Source organism: Lepidochelys olivacea (assembly GCF_965140295.1).
Source record: "Lepidochelys olivacea isolate rLepOli2 genome assembly, chromosome: 4".
Classification (NCBI taxonomy): Eukaryota; Metazoa; Chordata; order Testudines; family Cheloniidae; genus Lepidochelys; species Lepidochelys olivacea.
This window is the reverse complement of record NC_140414.1, coordinates 67,585,009-67,602,892: the sequence shown is the minus strand read 5'-3', so window position 1 is coordinate 67,602,892 and position 17,884 is coordinate 67,585,009. Positions and strand designations below refer to the sequence as shown.

The 17,884-nt window shown below is 41.1% G+C and overlaps 1 protein-coding gene across 5 annotated transcripts in view; it reads right to left on the bottom strand.

Moving 5' to 3' along the window:
• GUCY1A1 (guanylate cyclase 1 soluble subunit alpha 1) overlaps positions 1–353 on the bottom strand; it is a 44,908-nt gene extending 44,555 nt beyond the window's left edge. For 4 of the 5 annotated variants that reach the window (XM_084625547.1, XM_084625546.1, XM_084625544.1 and 1 more), the window contains exon 1: positions 229–353. The gene's annotated coding sequence lies outside the window, so the exon portion shown is untranslated. Of the gene's footprint in view, positions 1–13; positions 73–228 lie in introns of those variants that run through there. The other variant, XM_084625548.1, reaches the window with a different exon arrangement.
• Positions 354–17,884: the final 17,531 nt, after the last annotated feature.

Genomic DNA, 17,884 nt, shown 5'->3' with positions numbered 1-17,884 from the left:
TTCCCTTCCTCACCTGCTGCTGCACGGGAGCTGCTCAGCTCTGCAGGCGGGACTCTCCCCACCCCATCCCCGGGGCGGCACAAGAGGGCGAACCACCCCCCCCCACACACACACACACAACCCGCCCTGCTGATCCCCGCCCCGCTTCTGTTGCGCCACCGGAGTTTGAGTCCGGCCCCACAGGAGAGAGACTCGCGCATCTCGCTGCCCGAAATTGCCTTCGCTCACCATAGCGCGAGCGCTGCGCTGCCCCCTGCTTTGTCCCTGTGCCACGGCCCGGCCCGCTCAGAGGCTCTGGAGAAGGCGCTGCTCCGCTCCCAGAGCTTCTAGCTCCGGCAAACTCATGTTTGAAACGTGTATTTGGCCAGCGGACGGCAGCCGCTCCCCCTGTCCCCTCCCCAGCCACACACTCTGCGGCAGGTGGGGCCTCCCCCCCGGCCCAATCAGGGCTGTGCTGAGCAGGGCTGCCAGGGAGGGGGAGAGGGAACCAGAGACAAAGAGACAGGGAAGGAGGGAAGAGAGCTGGGAAATAGGCTCAGAGAGAAAGAAGAAGGTCTAGGAACAATTTCCCAAGGGTCCCCGTGGACTATTCATCTCTGGCAATTTTCAAATCAGGATGGGATGTTTTTTTCTTACAGAGATGCTTCAGGAATTATTTGGGGGGGATGTTCTATTGGTTGTGTTGTGCTGTGCTCATACAAGATGATCACAATGGTCCCTTCTGGCCTTGGCATCTGTGGGCCAGGCTAGGTCAGTGCTGATCAAAGGCCTTATAAATGTATTCAAATAATCTGGTTGAGCCCTAAAATCTGATTTCACTCTTGACATTCCATCCCCTGAGTCTTGTTACTAGTATTTACATTCATTTATTATAGTCAGAGCTGACAGGACCATCTGTAGTTAAGGTTGCCCAGCACTTTCCATTATAAGCCCCTGTTTTCAGTTGCTATTAACATCTAACTTTAAGTCTGAAATTTCCCGTACCAAGTGTGTGCCTCAGGCTGGACTTTTCTGGAAAGTTTCATTCCCAAGAATGAAATTAGAAAAAAAATACATTGTGTTGCCCATGTGAAAAAAGTCTTACAACTGTTTTGTTGAGAAGTTCTAGCACCTCCAATGTTTTGGAGCAGGGACTTGGAATTTGCCTGGAGGGGTCACCCTGATCCTACTGGATTTCGGGCAGGGTCACGCTGGTGTCAGGGATGTGCCTTTTCCTTGTCCCTTTGAAAATCCACCCAAATTTGTACAAGTTACAAGCCTTTGAAAAATCTTGGTTCACAGTGCTCAGTAAAAACATTTGAGTTTGGCAGCTAAATTCTCCAAACATGCCATCTGAACCCAGCATGCTCCAATCCAGAATTGCAGGGGCTACACAGGACTTTCCCTGCAAGTAGGGGGGAGGGATAGCTGAGTGGTTTGAGCATTGGCCTGCTAAACCCAGGATTGTGAGTTCAATCCTTGAGGGGGCCATTTAGGGAACTGGGGCAAAAATTGGAGATTGGTCCTACTTCGAGCAGGGCGTTGGACTAGATGACCTCCTGAGGTCCCTTCCAACCCAGAGATTCTATGATCCCTGCTGCTATGGCACCAGACACCAGAACTGTGAGTAGGAAGACTGCGTCTCTTCTCAATGCACAGACAAACTTAATTCTTGCATTTTCTACTTTGGAGTGGTTCACTTTGCAACCTTAGCATTCTTTTAATATATTTAATTATTATTTATACATTTAGGTGCTCATGGCACTGTATAGACAAATAAAAAGGCAGGTGCCTGCACTAAGGAGCTTACAATTAAAATTAAGCTTTACAATTTTAAGCAAAGAATGACAATAACAAATGGAGGGAGAAGGGGATATGGGAGGCTACAAAAGTAATGACAGACCCTGCATTTTTTGGAGAGCACTTTCAGCCCAGATTTAGAGTCAAAAGATGTGTTGCAAAGTGGAGGGTAATTTAACTTTAAAATACATATTAACTTTCTTTGCCTCCTGGCTTTATTATTATTGTTTCATTTGTCTTTGAAATGGGAAACTGCAAGCACTGTGGTAAATAGACTTCCACTGATGTGCCTGATGTGTCATATAAAAATTATATCTAATTCAAAAGAGGTTTAGGTGCTTGACATGCCTTCAGTTGAATTTGCCCCTTTCTGAGTACTGTTAATTCATATTTGCCAGAGCTTAAGGATCAGAAATACATTTATGAAGAACACATTTATCGCCATGGGGATGCACTGCATTTCAAAATGGTAGATATTTTAAAATGTATTTCCTTTCCATATTCCTCTCTAAGGCTTTCTCCCCTGTTTATATCTTCAAATTATACAAGACTATACTGTCAGTTTAGTCAGTGGGGCTGGTTCACCACTATGTTACTCCGGTTTTATGCTAGTACCAGAGTAACGCAGTAGTAAATCAGTCCTAGTATAGTTTTCGGGAACAAAGCCTAAACTTTTTATTAAAATATGATTTTTGCAAAGGGAGTTTCCTCCCCATTGGTTAAGGTTATTGAAGAGATTTTTTGTTTAAATTGGAGACAAATGTATAAACTCCCCATTCCTCCATACAGTTTATTTACAAGCGTGCACATTCTTGGGTCCCATGGTTTATCAGAATTGAAGGAATTTTTTTTTCCTTGTTAAAATACTGTCCATGGATGGTTGTCTAGAATTACGTTGTTCCCTCTGAAGGTACCTCTACATACTCTGTTGAATACTCTCTTTTTTTTGGTAAAGAAAAAGTCTTACGCAATATACCTTAATGAATCATGGATGATATTCCAGCAGCTCTAACAGCAACAGCACATATGCAAGACTATTCTCTCTTTTTGCATTGGAGGAAGCACACTGGTTTTACCAGGCATTTCCTGCTATTTTACTTCCTGCAGAACCTCCACCTGCAATTCTGATTGGCCTTCTTCCCCCGCATTTTCAACCAGCAAGTCGGTGGTTTCTCCCAATCCTAGAGCCCTTTTTTGTCACTCTGCTTCTATTGCTGAGCAAGTTTGGCTATTTATCAAAATTCATCCCGTAATTTCAGTTGCTATGCCATTCTTTACTTCCTGTCCCGACCAATTGTTAAGAAATCTTTATTGTGTTGTTGTGTTTCTAAACTAGGGTGACCAGATGACCTGATATTATCTGGACCATCCCAATATTGGGGGCGTTATCTTATATATGCTACTATTCATCTCCTGCCCTACCACCCACCCCCAAAAAGTGTCCTGATTTTTGACATTTGCTATCTGGTCTTCCTGTTCTAAATATTGCTGTGTTTCACCCTCTGGTGAGCAAAGTGATTCCTGTATGTACAGTCAGATAGTAAAGGATCTGTTTGGAGGAAAAGTGGTATACACATGAAAGATCATTCATTTAACACATTTCTTATATTCAGAGGGAAACACACAAATAACATTAAACACTTGAGGGAAAGCTGGCATTTAGGCAGCATGACCCTTCCATGGTTATTTCTACATTTTTGACCTTTCACTTATATCGTAAAATGGGTTTGATTTTAGGAAGAATTAATTTATTCCTAGATGCCTCAGTATTGAGAAAGATGTATCATAGCACACTACTATACTAATACACTTCCTATATAAATCCTCAACATCACTTCAATGAAATCCAGTTATGAAATCTGTTGATCTGTGATGAAGAAATTGCACACAATATGACATTTGTATCTTAGATGGTCAATCCATCTGCCAGTCTGGAATAACTGAAAATTAGAGATCGCTGGTAAGATTGTGCACAACAAATTTGGGATGTCTCATTGAATATCTCAGCTCTCTGATCTTCTAATTTAAATAAAACCTCATAATTATACATAACCAAGTTCATTTTCCCTTTGGTGCAGATACTCACTGCTTGTACCCTGCCTGATACAATGGGGAGGCAATCTTTTTTCATGCCAAATAAATAGTAATAATAAGATCCAACTTCCTATATACACAATCTCTCAATTTCCTACTAATAAACAACTCATGAAAACATTCTTGGACAATGTCAAGAAAATTCTCCTTTGGACACTTTTACCAACATCTGGATCCACTCTTCATTGTGTGGGAAAATGTTATGAGTGGTTAAACGGACTCTATTCCAAACATCTCTCCTCGTCAAAAGAAAATGAAACACAGAACTAAGCCTTTTCCATTCAGAGGACTACAGCATTATTTGGAATGAAATTAGATTGACCTCAGCTTTGCAATCACTCTGATTTATACAAATAAAGGCTTCAGTCCTACCCCTATTAAAATCAATGGCAAATTCCCATTGACAACACTGTGAAGAGTTTGCTCAACATTTGCTATTGGACTAGATCTCCTGTTCATTTAGGCCTGGGTGCTGATATCCTGTTTCATGCTGAGGTAAAGCCAATGGGACTGCTTGTGGAGTAAAATGCTTCTTAATGTGAGCAAAGGAATTATCATTAACAGAATCTGGCCCTTAATAGATACTAGTGACTGCTGGAAATGGCTGAGTATAGCAGCTACTCTCATATATACTGCAGGACTGCAAGGAATTGATTAGGGTTTTGACTTGGAAACTGAGCAGAAAAACCATGTGGAGCCCTCAAGCAAAGTGCGTAGTTTAGTTTTAATCAATGTTAAGAAGTACTTGGTGTGACTTTGCACTTCATATGCTTTATGAAAATGTGTTTATGAATGTGAATATGATGTAACTAGAATATGCTTTATCCAAAAGGTCTCTTGTAAGGTATCATTACAAAGCTTATAATCTACTGAGTGTGTTCATCCTATTTGTTTACATGTATTATTTCTATGTCTGAAGTTAGGAGAATAAGATATACACTTGTATTACTGATGTAAACATATTAAGTGGAAGCCATTAAGGGTGCTTCAGAATCAATGAACTCTAAATGGCTCTGTTTACTTGCAAATCTTCCTGTGTACCTGTGGGCCAGCCCAGGAAGAATGGAGCCTAGGGTCTCACAGGATATGTGACCATGTCACATGATACTGGAATCCATCTTAAATCTGGTACTTATCATAGAATCATAGAATCATAGAATATCAGGGTTGGAAGGGACCTCAGGAGGTCATCTAGTCCAACCCCCTGCTCAAAAGCAGGACCCATCCCCAATTAAATCATCCCAGCCAGGGCTTTGTCAAGCCTGACCTTAAAAACTTCAAAGGAAGGAGATTCCACCACCTCCCTAGGCAACACATTCCAGTGTTTCACCACCCTCCTAGTGAAAAAGTTTTTCCTAATATCCAACCTAAACCTCCCCCATTGCAACTTGAGACCATTACTCCTTGTCCTGTCCTCTTCCACCACTGAGAATAGTCTAGAACCATCCTCTCTGGAACCACCTCTCAGGTAGTTGAAAGCAGCTATCAAATCCCCCCTCATTCTTCTCTTCCGCAGACTAAACAATCCCAGTTCCCTCAGCCTCTCCTCATAAGTCATGTGTTCCAGACCCCTAATTATTTTTGTTGCCCTTCGCTGGACTCTTTCCAATTTATCCACATCCTTCTTGTAGTGTGGGACACAGTACTGCAGATGAGGCCTCACCAATGTCGAATAGAGGGGGACGATCACGTCCCTCGATCTGCTCGCTATGCCCCTACTTATACATCCCAAAATGCCATTGGCCTTCTTGGCAACAAGGGCACACTGCTGACTCATATCCAGCTTCTCGTCCACTGTCACCCGTAGGTCCTTTTCCGCAGAACTGCTGCCTAGCCATTCGGTCCCTAGTCTGTAGCTGTGCATTGGGTTCTTCCGTCCTAAGTGCAGGACCCTGCACTTATCCTTATTGAACCTCATCAGATTTCTTTTGGCCCAATCCTCTAATTTGTCTAGGTCCCTCTGTATCCTATCCCTGCCCTCCAGCGTATCTACCACTCCTCCCAGTTTAGTATCATCCGCAAATTTGCTGAGAGTGCAATCCACACCATCCTCCAGATCATTTATGAAGATATTGAACAAAACCGGCCCCAGGACTGACCCCTGGGGCTCTCCACTTGACACCGGCTGCCAACTAGACATGGAGCCATTGATCACTACCCATTGAGCCCGACAATCTAGCCAACTTTCTACCCATCTTATAGTGCATTCATCCAGCCCATACTTCTTTAACTTGCTGACAAGAATACTGTGGGAGACCGTGTCAAAAGCTTTGCTAAAGTCAAGATACAATACATCTACTGCTTTCGCTTCATCCACAGAACCAGTAATCTCATCATAGAAGGCGATTAGATTAGTCAGGCATGACCTTCCCTTGGTGAATCCATGCTGACTGTTCCTGATCACTTTCCTCTCATGTAAGTGCTTCAGGATTGATTCCTTGAGGACCTGCTCCATGATTTTTCCGGGGACTGAAGTGAGGCTGACTGGCCTGTAGTTCCCAGGATCCTCCTTCTTCCCTTTTTTAAAGATTAGCACTACATTAGCCTTTTTCCAGTCATCCAGGACTTCCCCCGTTCGCCACGAGTTTTCAAAGATAAAGGCCAATGGCTCTGCAATCACAGCCGCCAGTTCCTTCAGCACTCTCAGATGCAACTCGTCTGGCCCCATGGACTTGTGCACATCCAGCTTTTCTAAATAGTCCCTAACCACCTCTTTCTCCACAGAGGGCTGGCCATCTATTCCCCACGTTGTGATGCCCAGCGCAGCAGTCTGGGAGCTGACCTTGTTCGTGAAGACAGAGGCAAAAAAAGCATTGAGTACATTAGCTTTTTCCACATCCTCTGTCACTAGGTTGCCTCCCTCATTCATTAAGGGGCCCACACTTTCCTTGGCTTTCTTCTTGTTTCCAACATACCTGAAGAAACCCTTCTTGTTACTCTTAACATCTCTCGCTAGCTGCAGCTCCAGGTGCGATTTGGCCCTCCTAATTTCATTCCTATATGCCCGAGCAATATTTTTATACTCTTCCCTGGTCATATGTCCAACCTTCCACTTCTTGTAAGCTTCTTTTTTATGCTTAAGATCCGCTAGGATTTCACCGTTAAGCCAAGCTGGTCGCCTGCCATATTTACTATTCTTTCGACACATCGGGATGGTTTGTCCCTGTAACCTCAACAGGGATTCCTTGAAATACAGCCAGCTCTCCTGGACTCCTTTCCCCTTCATGTTAGTCCCCCAGGGGATCCTACCCATCCGTTCCCTGAGGAAGTCGAAGTCAGCTTTCCTGAAGACCAGGGTCCGTATCCTGCTGCTTACCTTTCTTTCCTGTGTCAGGATCCTGAACTCAACCAACTCATGGTCACTGCCTCCCAGATTCCCATCCACTTTTGCTTCCCCTACTAATTCTTCCTGGTTTGTGAGCAGCAGGTCAAGAAAAGCTCCCCCCGTAGTTGGCTCCTCTAGCACTTGCATCAGGAAATTGTCCCCTATGCTTTCCAAAAACTTCCTGGATTGTCTATGCACCGCTGTATTGCTCTCCCAGCAGATATCAGGAAAATTAAAGTCACCCATGAGAACCAGGGCATGCTTTTCCATTTAAAAGGAGGGGTGGGGACACAAAAGAGTCCCGTCTTGTGTGAAAGCTATAAAAGGGGGTGGCACAGGACGAAGGGAGCTGCCAGTCATGAGAAAACCCCTGCTTACCACCTGAGATGGCTGCTGGACTAAGAAGGACTGTACCAGGGGAAAGGATTGGGCCCAGACTAGGAAGGAATCTAGTCTGTGAAAGAAGCTTATTGGAACATCTCTGAGGGTGGGATATTACCTGTAATCAGTTTCTTAATGTATTAGGGTTAGAGGTGTTTGTTTTTGCTTTATTTCGCTTGGTGACTTACTTTGTCTGTCTGTTATTAATTGAAACCACTTAAATCCTACTTTTTATACTTAATAAAATCATTTTTGTTTATTAATGAACCTAGTGTAAGTGATTAATACCTGGGGGAGCAAACAGCTGTGCATATCTCTCTATTAGTGTTATGGGAGTGGACAATTTATGAATTTGCCCTGCATAAGCTTTATACAGAGTAAAATGGATTTATTTGGGGTTTGGATCCGACTAGGAGCTGGGTGTCTGGGTGCTGGAGTCAGGTAACCTGCAGCACTGTTTTCACTTAAAGCCTGCAGCTTTGGGGGCATGGCCCGGGTCCTAGGTCTGTGTTGCAGCAGGCTAGCGTGTCTGGCTCAGCAAGACAGGGTTCTGGAGGTCCCAAGCTGGCAGGGAAAACGGGCTCAGAGGTAATTTCAGCACATCAGGTGACAGTCTCAAGGGGGTGGGTCTCTGTGACCGAACCCGTCACACTTGGTAATGATCATTTGAGCTATATTAACCTCATCAATCTCACATTTTTAGTCAAAAAAGTTATCATCAAATACTGAAAACCCAGCTCAGTGTCTACAGTTGTGGAAAAGTTAGTGACTAGTTGTTACTGAAATTCTTTTAAATTATTCTAATGAGAAAAAAATACAAGAGTCTCAGACCAGAAAACCTTTCCTCACATAACTAGCTCCTACATATGTAAGAAGTCCAATTTTCTTCAGTGGGACTCCTCGTGTGAGTGACGGCTACTCTCATAAGTAGGCGTTTGCAGCATCAGCCCTACTCAGTACTTTTTTTAGATAGATCTCATCTATTTCTACTTTTCTTTTTTTCACCAGAGACCCTATTTTTCTTTCCTTTCTCTCTCCCTTTCCTCCCTGTTAGTCCCTCTGCCTTTTTCTCTCTCATCTCTCTTTTCATTTGCATGGATTCACTCATCTCTCTTTTTCCCCCTCCTTGCTTTTCTTGCAATATTAATGTCGACTGAATCCTTTTCTTTATGCACTGCCTGCTAGAACCTCTCTTCCCCTGACACACATTACATAAAATATAGAAGTGGAGGAGCCAGGAAATCACAAACAAATGAACCAGCTGAGTGCTCTGCAGCAACAGAGCAACCCCTGCAATGTGGCAGTAGGGACTAGCCGCTATGGTCTGCTATTTGACTCCCTATGCATCAGAGCAGACCCCTACCTGAGCAGTAATTGATAGTGTGTATGTGTAAGGTGGATCCCCAAATAACCACATGTTTAATTGGCCTAAGACTGACGATGGCTGCGGGAACATCATCTGTAAGTTTTTTGGCTTTTGTGGATTTAATACATTAACCTGTGGCTTGCTTTAATGTGTGCGGATAGTTATTTGTACTTATTGCACCTATTCTAAAAACACCCAAAGTGGTTTTTAAAACATCAGACCACTGCCAGAATACTTCCATTTTGCCATTTTAAGCGGGAACATTTATCATTTTCTCTTTACTCTACAATTGCATTTAATCACAAAGAACTCATTTTAGCAGTATGTGTTGTCCTATAATGAGTCTGATATCCCCTTTGTTCTATAGACCTTTCCATTCTACTATCCGAGTATGCCTATGATCATATTCTTTATACGAAATTAGTACAAAGTAATCATTATTATTATATTGTATTAATACAGTACAGTCTGAATTTTGAATCTTTAGATGTGGTATTAAGAAGACAAAAAGAGAGATTCTGAAATGGGTTTGATTAGAGTCTGAATAATTGGGGCTAAAAGAGGAAATATGTGATAGTAAGAAGTGGCAACAGAAGAATGAATCAAGGTAAGAAAATGTCTGTGAACAGTAAGAAGGGAGTAATCGTATTGCTTGGATGGTTTCAGTCTTTCACCACTGAGGCCTTGTCTACACACTGGCTTTTTTTTTTTTTTTTTGATGAAATCTCTCACTGTTGCATTATCAAAAGTGCAGCTCCCCTGGCTACAGGAGTGGCCAATGATAAAAGTACCTGTGCCTGTCTACACTAGTGTTCCTCGAATTGCTGCTAGCAATGGAGTTGTACCAGTTGAAATTGAAGTGTGGGGAGTTCCCTTAAAAAGGTTAAGAGCACATACAACTTGAAAGGTCACAAGGGCATTGGTCAATTACTAATCTGCCCAGAGGAGTTCCACAGTACTGTTTTGTACTGTTTTATTCCCTCACCTGTTCAACCTTTATGTGAGACTGCTGTGGGAGTGAATTGACTTGTGCTGTAGTCTCATCAGTATGCAGATGGCACACACATCTGTGTCTCATTTTCATTAGACCCAGACCTTATTTCTAATTTCCTTGACTGACCTTGGATTTCGATGGAAGAATATTTCATCATTTGTAGAGACTAAATAAGTTTTGCAGTATGATTCTCTCTAAATACTCAGGATCCAGACGAGAACTGCAATGTAGTCATAGCTACTCCTCTACAGCAAGGCAAGGCAGAGAGCACAGAGAAAAAAGTCCACTGGTTTTTCAAATAGCAGGAGAGTTTGTGTAACTTGAACTCTTGTTGCTTATCTTTTCTTTAGGTGGAAAGGTCCAAAAAGAATGAAGTTTCTTTATGTGAAGGTTTTTTTTTAAAAAAAAAAAAGTGGTTTGTTCAGCAGTGTCAACAATATAAGTTTGCAGAGTTTAGACAATGATAATAACCCCTGAGTTGCTAAGAAGGGATAGAGAACTACTGCTGGCCACATCTGATTCTTTAGGATACTGATTCACAGGAAAGTACCAGCCAATGAAAGCAATACTCTCCACAATAATTATCTTTCTACAAATACCTGAGGGAGAAAACAAAGCAGCCTAATAAAGAATTACACCATAAAATGTCTTAAATTAAATCAAAAGGAGAAAAGTAAGGAAAATAAAAAACAGAGGTTGAAATGGAATTCAGAGCAGTCATCTGAGAGCTCAGTACTGGTAATGCTATAAGTGCTCTTAGAAAGGCTGCAAAAGTGGACAGCCTATCATTCCAATGAAACAGATAAGAGAAAACCCCTATTTGCACTTGAAATTGCTGTCAGTGGGTCTTAAATCCCTCTGCTTTGCTCATATTGAAGGGTTAAAGTTGACGTAGACCTAACTCAAAATACAGCATCAACAAGTTTCTGAAATGTTTGTTGATACTGTCAACCTGATTAGCATCAACTTTGAGAAGAAAGGTCCTGATAAAGCTATTTCAGCAATTTTGCATCACTGGACCATGCATCTTTAAAGGTAAGAAAAGCATCTTCAATCTCTAAATATCACAAAGAGGAGATATTCCTATCTGAATAGCACTTAATTACCTGCAGGTAACCCTCAGAAATGAGTCACCTCAGTGACTTACTGTTAACAGCAGTCCTTGCTATTGCATGCTATTAGGCTTAATTTGGTTTCCTAGGAAGCATCCCAAAGAAGCAGATTTCCAGGTTAAACACATCACAAGTAGGTGCAGTGTAAGGTACATGACAGTTTGTGTTACATTTTCTTTTCTATTTCTTTTTTGATTGCACACAACACACTGTAAATTGTCAACGAGAAAAAGTTAGAAGCACAAACACAGTGTAACAAAGGAGCATATGCTATTTTATATTTCCCTCCAGTACAGTAAAATATATAAATATGGCCACTAGACACACAGGAGTAGCTTGTAACAGAACCACTGACCCCCCTACATCAAATTCTAATTAATAATCTTCACTGGAAATTGCTTTTCAAGACTCCTTTGTTCAGGCTATAAGGGAAGTAGGTGTTGAGGACACAGGGGCCTCAGAACTGGCTATGATATACAGATCTGTTCAATCCATAATGGGTATTGGAATTAATCTTCTGTTGAGGTTTTTGGGTGGGTAAGGAGGAGTTGGGTGTCACTTAGCAAGCTAATCTTGCTACTGAAGAAAGCCATCTGCTGCACAATCACGTAGGTGGCATTTTCAGCAATTTGAACAACTCTGACCACTATTAATTTTCAGGTGGGTGGAGTTCTATATAGTTACATTTTTAGCTTAATTTGTATTGTTTGGAGGTGGTATCCTTATTTATAAATGCTTTCCTAATATTAGGAATGCTTTTCATTAACTATTTCACAGTTTAGTTTATCCTTCTATATTGGAAAAAATCATTTATAATATTTGTATTATTATAGTCTATTCTGGTCTCCTTCCATTTGATTTCTTGGTCCACAGGCTTATTAATAGGCTTTTCCAGCACATAACCAAATATGGAAAAAATGTTTCAGAAACCTGAAGAAATGGTTCGAAAAGAATGTTTACCTGCCTCTTTTTTAAGAAAAGTGTGTTGTTCAATAAGTGCTGAAATTAAGAAATAATTCTTGTACTATAAATTGTGTGCTGAAATTGGTGACTCATCTCTTTGAATTTGATGCCTGTCCCTGGGCTAGTGACGGCATGTAAAATGTAGTTACTAGGATGGCCTGTCAAATGAGGAGGCAGACGTCTGTGTCAAACCCCAGGCCAGACTTGTGTAACACCCATCCTTCTATGCCTAGTCAAGTCAAGTTTATTAACAGGGACTTAGCCATAGGCTAATGCGCCAAAAATTAAATTTTATTTACCATTTTAGTTAAAACGAAATCTAAAATTTTAGCATTTTAAAATACATATAGATACAAATTTAAAAGAACATAAAGCCAATTAAATCATGTATAATCATCATGACACTTGTCTTTTCTTTATTTTAGCAGCTGACCATGCAAATAACGCAAGCGCTTGGATCATAGATACATTGTCAATTCTAATGAATATTCTATTTTCTGAGTAGTCATAGAAAAAGGCATCCAAGACAGAAACATGGAAAGCCATTTGGACCTCAAGTAGCAATACAAATTACAATGTAATAATGGGGTAGGTCTTCCATCTACTCAGAGCCACATGGACAGAGGCAGTTAGATTTCTCAATGCCACTATATCGGCCTTCTAAGTGAGCTGACTACATAGATTGAAAATGGAGAACAATAAAGGCCCCCCTTAACTTGTTATTGAACAAGCTGTCTAAATAACCAGGGGGAACTAAGGAGACAGATTTGTAATGGAAACAACTGCCATGTCTACTTGCTTATTAATATTGTCTGAACTAAACTAGATTTGGGATTTCACATTTGAAACGTAAATCTAATCATTTCCTATTCTGAGAGGCCTAGAAAATGCAAAGAATTCTGAATATATTTTAACTATGGACATTTACATACAAAAGCCCAACTGAGTGGTTCTTTTAAGCATAACCTTGGGAAATGTTGTGGACACATACTATGAATGTGAAACCAAAATTTTATATTACAGTATTGAACTTTAGAGAGAATGGAATTCTTGCCTGTCTCAGCTCTAAGAAGAGCAACTGGGATATTATTTGGGAGATCAAGAATCTTCCTAAGAAACTTGCTTTGAATCACTTCCAAACCCAGGGGATCATTCCATCCCCATAATTCTGTGCCATATAAAATTTGGCACCCATAGGCCTCAATCAGTATAAGGCCTGATGTTGCCCCCATCAGTCCAGGTGAACTGTAACACAGCTTGCATTGAATCTGAGGTCTTTTTTTTTTTTGTCATCTGAGTGTGTTTATCTCACAATTCATTCTGTGAGAATCAGATGCCTGGGTAAGGGAGACAACTATCGTATTCAATATATTGCTCATCAATCCTCCATTTATGCAAGCTCTGTCTTTGACTAAAAACAATTTGATTTTGGAGTAATGTATCGAAAGGCCCTCCCATTGACAGTGTGAACCAAATGCATTTAATAAATGCTTCAGTCCCACGATGTTTGCGACAATAGAACCATATTGTCTGCATACAGTAAAACAGACACTGGGTAATCCATGATTTTAGGTGGAAAATACTGATCCCCTTTTAATACTAAAACAATGTAATTAATATAAAAGTTAAAAAGAAAAGGGGCTAAAAGGCAGCCCAGTCCTTTGTAATTGGGATGGAATTAATTAGTTCCCCATTCAAGCCTATCCTAATCTTGGTCTCTGTTTGCCTATGAAGAGCTCCTAAAAGAAAAGGTAACCAGGAGGGAGCTATTCCAGTGGTCTCCACTTTGCCCCACAGATGCTTTCTATCAATGGAATCAAAAGCCAATATTAGGCCAACAAAGGCTGCATCAGAGGGATAAATTTGTAGATCAAATAAGAAAGAATAAAACAATTATCTGTAGTGGAGCAGCCATTTTGAAAACCAGCTTGTCCTTCATCAAATAATTTTCTATTTTCTGCCCAATCCTCTAATCTCCCCAAAAGATATCTAGTATAATTTTTAAGACAACGTCCAACAAGCTAATTGGGTAATAATTCCCTGGACCAAGGGTCACAGACTGGGCTCTGCTTTTCTGTGCTCCAGAGAGGAAGTAATCTATGCTAGTCCTTTTGCTGCTGCAGATTACTTCCCCCCTGTGCCTACTTAGCTCCACCATTGTGACCCAGGGAGCCCATCAATTCCCAGTTGTGGAGGGCACACCATAATATAACTCATATCAGGCCTGACATGTTCATTGTCTCAACTCACTATTATCATCATCGGTATCCAAAAGGTTCATGTAAGGTATCATATGTAAACTGCCATCATGCTGGTCATTAATAGTATTATGTGGTGTATGTGAGGGTGATATATGAAGAATTATAAATATGTGCTGGAAACATGTTTTTAAAATGTGTTTAGCAGTCAGGACTTAATTCACCCTGCCCTAGACAAAGGAATGTGGTTCCCCCTCCTTGAATACGTCTCTAATGTAAATTGAGTGAGGAGAGACAATTAAATTATATTTATATGCAAGGTAGACAAAACCATCAGGCAAACTAGCATGGGATAGCCATTTAACACTCTCAATGGGGGATGAAAGCTGCAGCTCCAGGAAACCTTACTACCACCTGAAGCAAGGTCATTGAACTATGGAAGACATAAGCAAGGATAGAGAGCCAGGCATTGCTGGGCAGATACAAGAGGCCAGAGCTCTTGTACAGTTGAGAAAAGCAGAACCTTTCAGCCAAGGGGTTTGAAAGTCTCTGGAAACTGAACATAGCTGAGAAACCTCCTTAGACCAAGACTAACTTGCTGAATTTAAATTTAGTCACAAGAAAGAATGTTTTGCTTGTTTTGTTGGTAACTTTTCCTAGCTCTTCCACACTAACTAGAAATCACAATGTTCTTTGTTAATAAACGTCATGTTACTACAAACTGTCTCTGTGCTCTGTATTTCAACCAAGTGTGGGCTTTCCACTAAACTAGCAGGCTGCTGTGTATATTGTCTCTTTGAAGGCAGAAAACTCGATCACTTTTGTGAGGGTCCAGTAAAGGGGCTGGACAATACAAAGAAGATGGTTTTGGGGAGACTTGAGACTGGAAGGGCTGTTGGTGTCACCCTGCAAGGAGCAGCCAGGCTGGTGGAAGCCAGCGTGAGGCTAGTATGCTGTGAGTAGGCTGCTGGTGTCCTGGCCAAAGCTGTACATCACAGAGGCACCTATGATTACAGGGCAGGCAGTGACGGAACCACTTACTGGTCTGGGTTGGAGCCGCGAAGCGTCACAACAAGCTGGTGCCCTGTAGGGATGGAGCTTGATTCCATCCACTCCCTGTCCTTTCCCACCCACTCCCTGCCTACCTGCATAGGGGAGGGAGTAGCAGCCTGACTGTAGCTGCTCTCCCCTCCATCCAGCATAGGCTCCAATGATGTGAGTAGCCCTTACAGAGGTATAAGGCAACTCCTTAGGTCCCCTTGCTCCCATGCCTGCACAAATGTGCAGCCAGCCCCATGACTGAGCCCATAATGAATTAATCAGGAACTGTTTAAAACATTCACAGGACAAATATAGCATTTTTCCATTTTCAATAGTGAGCTGGAAAAAAAAGACTTTTTTTCTGAAAGAATTTTGCCAATTTTACTGTAATCATTTTTTCCCAGTAGTTGCAATGTTAGAGTAAACTTTTTAAGTCAGACTTGAAATGCTATTGGCCTACCTCATGAAGTCTTGATTTAAATATTATCACTGAGCTCATAGTAATGACAAGGTGGCACATAATTATGTGTATAAAACTTCCTAAATTGGTGTCAAGAACATAGTGTACCCTCAGTATCATCCATCTGCATTAATTTTAACTGCAATCCCATTACATTTACCACTGCTGTGAAACAATGTAGGTGTTACCCTTAATGTGATTGTGTCATCTGAGGTAACTCGTGGCTGCCAAATGACCAGTTCCTCCTCTTAATATTTCTGGTATGTTGCTAGAGCACAGTCAATGTTGTCACTCTGATAGATGCTGTGATTGTAATCAATACATGGGAAACTTCTAAAATAGATGACCATAGTGTGTAATTTTATATCTGCAGACCATACAAAATATAATGGACTATAAAACAGTGGTTGAAGTGACTGAACCCTTTTTTCATAAAAATTTGCAGCACTCCCGGAATTTGCAAGACCCCCATTTACTACACTGGGTACTGGTTCAGGTCTCAAGTGAGACTCTGCTCCATTTCATACTCAATAACACTAGTTAGTACTCACATGTGAGCATGTGAGTGTACTGACTGGAGATCAAGCTGTAGTCTTTGCAGTGTCCTGAAAAATACAAGTATATTTACAGCTGTAAACGAGCAAAATTCTGATCTCGGATCTCAGTGGGGGAGTTTGATTCTGCACTACTTATATGTGCAAAACAAACAGCAGATTTTTACTTTAAATATTTAGAGGCAATTAATGGGTAACTATTACTCAGAAGAACTACAGTATGTATTTCACCACACTACAACCCATGAAAGAAAGCAGGCAGCAAGTCCTGAAGACATTGCAGTGGAGTAGCCATCATCTTCTGGTAATGAACTGGGACAAAATAGTTTCTTCAAATCAAAATATACAACAAACTGTTTTTTTAATGTCATCATTCAAGGAAAACCTGACCCTGGAAGAAAGATATCAGGTCTGTCGTGTGTTTTTGTTCAGCTATTCCCATGAAACTATCAGCCACCACCGTAAAAAGACTAGCTCATTTAAGATATAATGCTACTTTTTGTCAAACCCTTGAGTAATTCAATACAGGCATCAATATTCTATAGAATAATGGAATGCAAACTTACCGAGGACGAGATGCTACCTGGACCAGATGCTGCCTGGACCTCTCCATACACATACGCAAACACACACACCACACCACAGTGTGCAGTGGTGTGTGTGTTTGTGTATGGAGAGCATAAGGAGATGCCTTTCTGTTTTCAGACCCCATGTAAGATCCAAGCAAAACTCCAGTTAGGGCTCACAAGGACTGTTCCCTCCATATTCCACTATACCAATGGATTTAGGACCTCCAATCTTTTGGAAGTTACCAGAGACCTTACAAGACAGCAGTTTATTCCATCACTGCTTCAAACCTGATACAAGAACTCTTCAATGGTTGTATGTATTTGATTCCTTTGACCATTTTAACTCGTTCCTCTTTCTTTTCTTTTATAAATAAACCTTTAGATATTAGATACTAAAGGATTGGCAACAGTGTGATTATTGGGTACGATCTGAGTTGTATATTGACCTGGCTATGTGACTGATCTCTTGGGATTAGAAGAACTTTGTGTTTGATTAAATTGGTTTTAAATAACTACTCATCATTAAGTCTAGTGTCTGGGTGGTGAAACAAGGGCAGGAATACCTAAAGAGACTGCATTTCTGACTTCTTGTTAACCAGTGTGGTGAGACAGAAGTTCACTTTTGTTACTGGCTTGGTACATCTAATGGAAAAATAACCACCAGTTTGGGGTGGGCCTGTCCCATTTCTTAGCAGCTTGTCCTGAATCTGGTATTCTCTGCTGTGACCCACTGAGGTACGATGGCACCCATACACCAATATTATATCTTTAAGGGCTTTTCAAACACAAGAGGGACAAATCATTCACTTTTGCAGGAGCCTCTCACAAAAATGCAGTTCATACTTGACGTTGAATGAGGTCAGCATCCATAAAGTTTAGAAACTCCATTAATTCACAAATGGCCTGCAGTGCATCTCATCTGAAGATCTCTCACTTGAGGTTTGGAATAATAAATTAGTTTGTTAACTTTGGCTTTGGTTCAGTGAATGTGTTCCTTGCATTCATTTAGAGTTGAGGCTGGAAAAAAAATTTCTTGGTAAAATAAAAT